The sequence below is a fragment of the Dermacentor albipictus genome, unplaced genomic scaffold (assembly GCF_038994185.2).
Source record: "Dermacentor albipictus isolate Rhodes 1998 colony unplaced genomic scaffold, USDA_Dalb.pri_finalv2 scaffold_14, whole genome shotgun sequence".
Lineage (NCBI taxonomy): Eukaryota > Metazoa > Arthropoda > Arachnida > Ixodida > Ixodidae > Dermacentor > Dermacentor albipictus.
The window spans coordinates 11,962,933-11,972,197 of NW_027225568.1; positions in this window are offsets into that span (position 1 = coordinate 11,962,933).

Consider the following 9,265-nt stretch of genomic DNA (forward strand, 5'->3'; position numbering starts at 1 on the left):
GTGCACACTTTTGTAAATAAGTACTGTAACCAAAAAATGTTTGCGTGTGGTTTCTTCGCTTTTGTTCGTGTTTGCCGAGCAATGTACACGGGTCTTATGACGTTTTGAGGAGTATCAGTATGTATGGTTGAACTGGAAATACATGTGTCGTTGAAAGTTAGCGCTGTCTGTTTGTCTGATTTGCCTTTCCGTGTCCCTGCCTTTCTGTACTAAAAGAATATATATACAAGCCCACGTAGCTACCTTCGTCGATTATAGCGCTAAAAGCTCATTCAGGGAACCAGCATGTGTCTCCTAATGGTCTTCATAGACATGTCATGGCCATTCTAGCGTGCCTTTAACCACGTAGAATCAGTGAGGATACTTGGCGACCGCAAAAGAGCACAAGGGCAAAACGAGTTAAGAGAAAGCAAGTAATAATAGAAAGTAACAACGCTTTCTAATGACAATGTCAAAGTAACTTATTAAATGTCTTGAGAGTGCGCAGGCTTTCGCGTTTATGCTGTTTTGCTTTAACTGTAATCTTTTGCTTTCTTCTTCCTTAATAGAAGTGCTACGGCTTCCATGGGAAAATTGGTGCACGTTAAGGAATTTCGGAATATGTATATATAACGTAAACATTTTCATTTCGAAAACTCTATCTCTTAAAGCGGGCGCGATTTGTTCCCAGTCTGTAAGGGGGCGCTGCGGTCAGGGTAGGGCGCTGGTGCGTTCTCGATGTTGGTGTTAACGAGCTCTTCTTTTACCCTCCTTGTCTGGCCACCGGGCGCGTTTGACATTGCGTTTTTCTTTCTTGTCTGTTGACTCCGTGAACACGTGGTAACCATAGACAGCTTGAGTGCGTTCAGTCTATAGAATTGACAACGATGGGCTCTGGACCAAGTACCTTTGTTTCTTACTTTGTGTAGAAATATAGGAACTTCTTTCATGCCCGGCTGTATCAGCGAAGCCTACGTGGCTTGTGATTGGGGTTCTATCACTGCTACTGGACGCCTGACCCATGGATGCACCGATTGTGTGTTCACGCATGTCATAAGACGCGAATGAAGAGCAGATGCGAGGTTCGGGACCCTGCGGCCTTTTTGGAGTTACTGTCGCTGTCACTGTCATAAGCTTTTATTTTTCACACTCGCTACATGGAGTCCTGAAGTCGTGAAAAAAAGAATGCCTTGCAAGCTGCACCACCAGCCCGAAACAATTCTGTTGCCACGCACTTTTACGAAACCGGGAATTAAAAGACTGCTGGATAAATTCCCAGAATTGTCCACAAATGCGTAACCCTTGTTTTGCTCCAATCTTAGTTCGCTTTTCTTTACTTCGTTTCCATAGCTTATGCCGGTCTACCTACCCATCGCTTTTCCGATGTCTAAAAATGCTTGCGCATTAGTACGCAATTCTCAGAATTTCGGTAGCATTTTGTGTTGCTTATCATGTCTGTCCTGCATAGACCACATCATGCTGCATATTGAAACTCTACGATCAAAACGGGTTCATCAAGCCACGTTTAGGAAGTAGCCAAAACATCTACTTTGTTGAAAACTGTGTCTTGTTCAATGTCTGTATAGTGAGCACTAAGTCATCTAATGTTGGAGGAAACCAACGAAAAGCCACCTGTTCCTTCGGCCTCAACTACGCGCTGGTTGACCTCACTGTACACGGTCTAAAGTCGCACTTTGTTCAAGCGTTGCATTTCGGAAAGGTGAATTCCGTCATACCACTTCCCTTTGTGTGACGAAATGTGAAGACGTCATGGGCATTTGTGAGATATAGGTCTTATGAGTTGGTTGCTCTTGAAGGAGTGACGTAGACAAATGTTGGGGGGAGAAAATTTTTTAGGCTTCGAATTATCTGCAATTACATTATTATACCAGCTCTCAACCAGCTATTCTATCATCTGTCTATCACGCTGAAGAAAATACATTGTCACATGTGCAAATTAGACCAACACGCTTGAAATCACTCTGTAGCTAGTTGGACCTCCGCAAAGCACTGTCTCGCGTATGGGGAACTCTCCGTGACCTTCGCGCTTCTGATCAGCAACGCCAACTCTTTAAGGCACTTGCTCTCCACCAAGGCTGACGAGAAGTAAATGTTGGAGAATACTTTTTTGTGGTTATTGCAGGTGACATAGTGCTACGAAAGGAAATTGTACGAAGTTCCCTTGATGCGAGTTTCACCAACGGACGAACCTTTCTCGATGGAAGAACTGGAGGCTGTTCTAGCCATTTTCAGGCTTTCCCCTTCGCCCCTAAGTAGACACTATATCGTACGTCGCTATCTGCCACCGTGACCATGAAGCGTGTGAGATCACGCTGTTTCATCCCGATGTTTCATGAAGTCACGATGAAGTTGCCTTTGGGTCGAAGCGTAGCCGTCTTTTCCCAATCCTAAAGCAAGCATTCCCTTAAACACACATCACATCGGCCTGTTGCTCTCGCCTGGTGTGTTCGTAAATTGATAGACAGGGTGATCTCCTCACGCCTCAAGGGGTTTCTTGAACATTACAATGTTTAAGGAGAGGCAATGACAGGCTTTTGACGTGGCCGTTTAGCGGTCGACTACGTCATTGATTTTTATTCTTCAATTCAACAAGAGAAATGATCCAAACGCTGTGACGGGTGCTGAGGGTAATGATTCTTGCGAAGCTCTCATTCACACGCTCCTGTCCGCTGAAAACCGTGGCCACCCTTTTCAGTGAATTTGATGGTACCTGGCCTGAATGACTTCTTTTCGTCGCCAATGATAGTGAAACTACCAACCACTGCACCAGCTGCTGAGTTCCACAAGTTGACGTTTTGAGCCCAGGCTACTGGATTCCCTGGCACAGTCGGTCAGCCTATAAATCTACGCAGATGAGATTGGCTTCTGGACTTTAGTAATTGCCCGCAGGTTCACGCGAGATTACAACGAACTGTAACGCTCACGTCTGCTCATCTTAAGGGACAGTACGTCTCGGCGCCATAACAGCAGGACACGCTTTAGACGTCTCCATGAGAAAATCGATGACAGGATCTCCGGTGTATGCTATTGGCCAGCCTATCTTGTACAAGAGAACTCATCGATATTTAAAGATCAATGTTGACGGCGTACTTTTCCGGAGCCCCATGCATCTTTCCCAAGCCAGTCATGTCGATCAGTCACCGTTTCAAAGTAATCGCTAGAAAAACATGCGGATCCTTGGTTTCCTAGTGTTAAGGCACTCCGGTGCTGTCAAGCACTCGGAAGAAACATTTGACATTATTTGAGAACATTCAAGCTCATGCGTTTCGAACCTGTCTTGGTCTTCCTTGATGCCTTTCAAGGGCTGCAAGAATTGCCATCGCCAGGCAACATCCCAGCAGTAGTTATGTCACCACGCACACCCTTAGAAATAATTTCTGGCCCCTTTGCCGACACTAGTCTCAACGCATTGCTTCTCACTGGAAAAGTAGGCCAGCGGTAACTTTCTCCGGCATTCTAGCCGCCTACCAATCATCTCTTTCGTTTCATTTCACCCTTGCAGCAAGATCGCCTTGTGTCCTTTGCAATGTCTCCGTCACCCACAAGTGCGGCTGTGTATTCCGCGAGTTGTAAAGAAGCCTGACTGGCCAACTTGCGTCCTGAATCAAGCCGCTCTACATATACTGCATGATTCTTACACCATTCGAGTTTCCATTTTACCGTTGGCTCTTCGACTGTAACCAGCTCTGCTAGTGAGGCAGACATTTCATCGACGTAAATCTGCACGAAATTCAGGATCAGCCACGTCAGAACACTGACTGGGTCCATACTTTGCGCCCTCTGCAGCGCTATGTCATATGTGCATCAACAGTCAGCAAATCACTGGGCTGTATTCTGTGACTCAAAGGCAGCCGTGCAATCGCTGTTATGAGCTCTTCTTCCCAGGCCAAATGAAGTATTCGAAGTGGAGATACGATTAAGCTGCCACCCAGCGGTGGAGAGAGGCCATGTAATTGTATTTCAGTGGCTACGTGGGCGCTGCCAGATTGCTGTAAATAAAAATGCCGACAAATCTGCCCGTGAGACACATGATGTATGTGCATGCTCCCCAATACTATTGTCGAGAACGGGTGCACCACGTTAACTCAGTGGCCTGGCACATATTACTATTGCAATCAAAGTGAACACACCGGGGTTCTCTAAGCGGCTCCTAAATGCCATGTACCCACATATGAGATTACAAATCTTATCCGCTTTTAATTTTTACCCGGTTGATTTTAATTTTACCTGGTGGACCTCCATAACAGCACAGCAAAAGCTTTCTTTTTCATGGTCGCTGGAGGCTTTTTTGCTTATTCCCAGGGAAGACCTTCATCAGCCGTCATAGTTGCATTGCCTGAAGACAGCGGTTCGTACCGTAATTTATCAAGGCAGGAATTAACGAAGGTGATTTGACGTCCAAGTGCGATCAACCATTTATTGACTAGTGTTGCCTACAGACAAAATAGGAGAATGTTTTTTTACTTGCGGAGTTTTGGTATTAATTACGAAGTTTCTGGCGAAATGCCTCAACACTTTATGAGCGGCAGCAAGCGTAATTAATTTGTTGGTATAAAGCAGGAACATAGGACCAGGACGAAAGAAGATTGGCATGCCACTTACTCTTCTTTGAGAGGAAAACAAGCACTGTGAGAGGAGAAAAATAGATGGGAGGTTCTCGATGGAAGATAACCGACGATGAACGTGATGCAAAGGAAGGGCTGTGCACGCTTTTGTGCGCATATGACGAGAGCTGTCGGGACAAGTTCCAAACAATAGCACAAGTGACTTCTGGTGAAACATACTTTCAGTTTTCTGAAAGGGGGATTTCCCATTATTTGTGAAAATGTCCCCACCTAATAGTTTTTCATTGATGAATGTGCTTAATATCGATGTGACTTGCACATTCGGAATGAAAAAAAAATATATATTTTTTTGTTGGGTATTTCTATGTAGTGACAACAGTGACAATAGGTGTTTAGCGAGGTATGCTCCACAGCCGTGTCGAACATCTTTCAATACGGAGTTCGCAGGAACTCTATGTTAGAGCACGGAGCTTCTACAGACACACACCGGGTAATTTTGTAGCTGGAAATTGTGAATATTGAAGTTGGAGGGGTGTGGAATTATTTGAAAGTCTATAATAATGAATAATGTGTGTTTTCTATGGAATAGATATTAATAAAGGGCAAAAGAGTTGTCGTCCACCAAGATATAGCACGACTATACAAAGGAAACCCGTGGTTTCCTTCGTGCTATAGCTTTGTGCTTAATCCGAATAAATGACAACTTTTCTCTCTCATGATGATTCGTCGACCATGCGGTTCGCATAACTGATTTACCAGAATAGTTGTTATTTGGGATTGCAATTTTTTATTAGTTTACGAGCAGTTTAACCGCCAACTGTGCGCACCCCAACTTTATATTGGGGCAAAAGTAGCGGCTACTCAGGTACTCAAATGATTGCTGGGTCTCCTCAGACGAGATCAGCGATTGAGGTTACTTGAGGCTGCGTCAAAAAGAACATCTTGCGGAGTTCTACGTGAGCAATTGTTCTGATGGTCTTTCAGAGCTTGTCGGAACCTAGTCGCAGGATTTCCACTTCGGCGAGGGCACTAGGCGGCTATGTTTCCGAGTACGCATTTCGAGAATCTTATCCTGGCCCATGGTTTCCGGAAGAAATTTTGCGACGGTCTTGGCCGGCTTACGAATTAAATCCGGCGTAAATCCTTTGCTTCAAACCATGCACGATCAAACATGCTTTCTTCTCAGGAAATGAGGGTTGGTATTTTGCTTAAAGATCGCGACATTCTCATTCGGTAGCAGCGCAAGGGTTTCAATTAGAACTTTGACCCGCTCGTCGCGGACGACCCTCGTGAATATTTGTAGGAAGACGCTGCGAGACCGCTCCGAAGTTGTTAGGCTGCATTCTCGGATCTCGGTCCACGTACTGAAGGTGTCTTCCAGTGAGATATAGACATGCCGTAGCTTATCGTCACAGTTTCAATTATCGATTGTAGCGATTCTTGCGTAGGACACCAGCTAACTTCTGGGATCCTCATACAGTGATCCGCGGAAGATCGATGGCTGCCTTCGCTTTTGGAGCACAATTGTTGCAGGCATCACGGGGAATGTCATCGACGTTGTTAGCTTAGCCATGATCTTCACAGTCTTTAAGGGCAGACGTCGGTACTCTGGTGGTAGTAGCCTGTGGCTAGGTCTCTGGCTTATGGCGACGTTTACACCACTTTCAGGGCTTTCTGACTGTATCCAGAGACTGTAAGCTCCTCTACAAGATGTCGCGATGTAATGACGGTGAGAGAGAGAGAGAGATAGATAACCTTTATTAAAAGAATATTTAGAATAATCGCAAGTGATCGGGGCCCATAATCCAGCTCGTCGCTGGCTCTTGCCTACTTCTCAGCTATCTGGATCAGCTTGAGATGGTCGTTGAGGGCCAAGCTGAACGGCAGTGCCTCCCATTGCTCCATTATGGTATTCGAGTCGGGGTGTTCTATGTTGCGTAGCGCGCACTCCCACGTCTTGTGTCAGAGTTGGTGTGGCCCACCACCACGGGCACTGGTCCCTGGAGGCTGTGGGATATTTGCGATGTAATATGTGTAGGTTCATATAAGTGCGCGTCTGGAGCCTACGCCAGGCAGTGGCATCCTCTGTCTTTAGATTTCAATGGGAATGTGGATATCGCAAGCGACTCCCTCTTTGGTAGTTCACGATGGCTCACTACTAGAGGTCGGCGGGGTCCGGGTCTTCTACAGGCGGCGTGTGTAGTGCTCGGTTATGCAAGAATCTTTGAGCTGCTCTGTCGGCCTCCAGCTTACTCGTGATGCCAGTGTGGCCCAGTATCCAGAAAGTGGTTTGGGTGGTGATGTCCTCAGGGTCTTTCATCCTCAGGGTGATGTCCTTGGGTATTTGGGCTAGGACTTGTGCAGCAGGTCTTCCGATTCTTCCCGGTAGGAAGTTCCGGCAGGCCTGCTGGGAATCCCCGAGGATCTTCAGTAGCTTGTTTGCGTGTTGGACTTCGCGGATGGATAACGCGATCGCTAGCTCCTCGGCTTCCGTGATCGAACAGGGTTGGGTCGATGCAGTGGAGGTAACATGGTCTCCGCGGTCGCATACCACAGCCACTGTGCCCTTGTTCTTTGTCCCATACGTGGCGGCGTCCATAAAACGGGACTTGGCGTGGAACCTGAATGTTTTCTCCATCTACTGGGCCTTCGCTCTCCTGTCGGAGTGTACGTTCGGGTATATGTTGCGTGGTATTGGATCAACGTGATAACTGTCCTGGGCGTGACGACGTATCGAGCAGGTTTCTTGGGTTCGTGTTGGCATTGCTTGGAAGCCCAGGGTTTGTGGCACCTGCTGGGCCGTGTGAGTCCGCGCAAGTCTCTGTTGTTGTGGCACGTAAAGGGCTTCTGTCAGTTCGCTGAGGGCGTTGTGTAACCCTAGCGCCAATAATGTTTCAGTCGATGTACTCATCAGCAGGCGGAGAGTGGTCTTGAAAGCCGACCTCAAGATTGTGTTGGCCTGCTTCCTCTCTGAGTGTGCCAGATAGTAGAAGGGAAGGCTGTATGTGATTCTGCTCACCACCCGGCTTCTGACCAGTCGGGGCGTTGTCCCTTTCCTTCACGCCTCTGCCGTTGTATGTTACGCAGGAGCTCATGCGTGATGTCGCCTGGGCACAGGTTTTGAGGAGTGTAAGGGCATGTGTGGTATGCTTGTTGAAGTGCAGCCGTACGCCTAGCACCCCGAGCAGTGGCTTCTCTTGTATGAGGCCCCCGTTGAGGTATACCTCGAGTTGTCTTGTTGAGCCTGTGGGGACTGTGTAGTTACCCCGGCCTCGTCAGTATCGTAGGAGCTCAGATTTCTCGGGGGAACACTTTAGCCCCCGTTGCCTTAAGTATTCTTGGATGAGGTGAGCTGCACTATGTAGCCATTCTTTTCCGATGAGAGACCCTGTTGTGCTCTACAGTGTTATATCGTCTGCGTAGATTGCGCATCGAAGACCTAAGTCCTGCCGTTTATTTGCGAGGCCAATCATGGCGACGTTCAAGAACGTGGGTGAGATGACCGCACCTCCTGGTGTGCTCAGGAAGCTCTGAACATATTTGTACCTTCGCTCTCTGCAGTTGGTGTTGGCGAGCCCTTCTAGGATTCTTTGGTGGCTGACTTTGATATAGATTGCTAGGAAGACGTGTTCGGCGCTGTAGAGAACGTTGCTGAGGATTTATTCCTTAATTTGGAGTAGTAAGTCTTGTGTGGAGAGGCCTGCGCGGGAACTGAACATGGTGTGCGGCAGCTGCTTGTCTTCGAAATGTCTCTGTAGTGTCGTGTTCATAATTTTCACGTGCACCTTGCCGATGCAGGACATGAGCGACATGTGTCTGAGGTTTTCAAATGACAATTTCTTGCTGGACGTGGGGATCATGATTATTCGGTCGTGTTTCCACGTCGCCGGCACCGTACCTTGTTCCCAGTGTTGGTTGAGAAAGGCCGTGAACGTGGAAGTAGGCCAGTCGCTCAGGTTTCCGATCATAGAATTCGTGATGCGGTCCGTGCCCGCCACTGTGTTACTGGTGGTGGCTGCGATTACTGGTCTCATTTCGTTTACTGTGATAGGTTCGTCCACTAGTGGGTTGGTTTGTCCTGTGTAGGGTGTTGTACATGGTTGTGTGGGAGCGGGATCTCCATAACACTTGGCCTTAATAGTATCACCGAGATCTTGTTGGCTACCTGGGTAGGTATGTAGTAACCGCTCCAGTGCCTTGTGGCCTCTGGGTTTGGTGGGACCTGGGATGGTTTGAGGATGTGCCATGTTTTGGCTGTATCCGTGGTGCCACCGAAGGAGTCCCAGAATCTATAACAGTTCACCGAGGCGAGTTTCATCGTATAGTCTTCTGCTTCCGCTGTGATTTGTGCTATACGTGTCTTCTGTTTCCTGTTCTTTTGTGCTTTCCGCCAGCGGGTGAGGCCCCGTTTCGCATCGCACAGTTGTAGTAACTGGGATTCACCTCTGGGGTTGGCTCCGTGCTGGCGACTTCCTTTGTGTGGCGTTGTGTATGTCCACAGAGATTGTCGCTCCCATCTTCCAGGTTCATGATCGTGTCTGCATCCTGTTCTTGGGCTTCCCTGATGCGAGTTTTGCTGTGCCGATCTGTCTGCAGAGGCGTCCAGTCTGTAGTGTTTATTTAATATGTAGTGCTCGCTGCCCAAGTTTTTGATTGTGCTGAGCCATTCGGCTCGCGTGGTGTGCTGAAGAGGAGGTCGG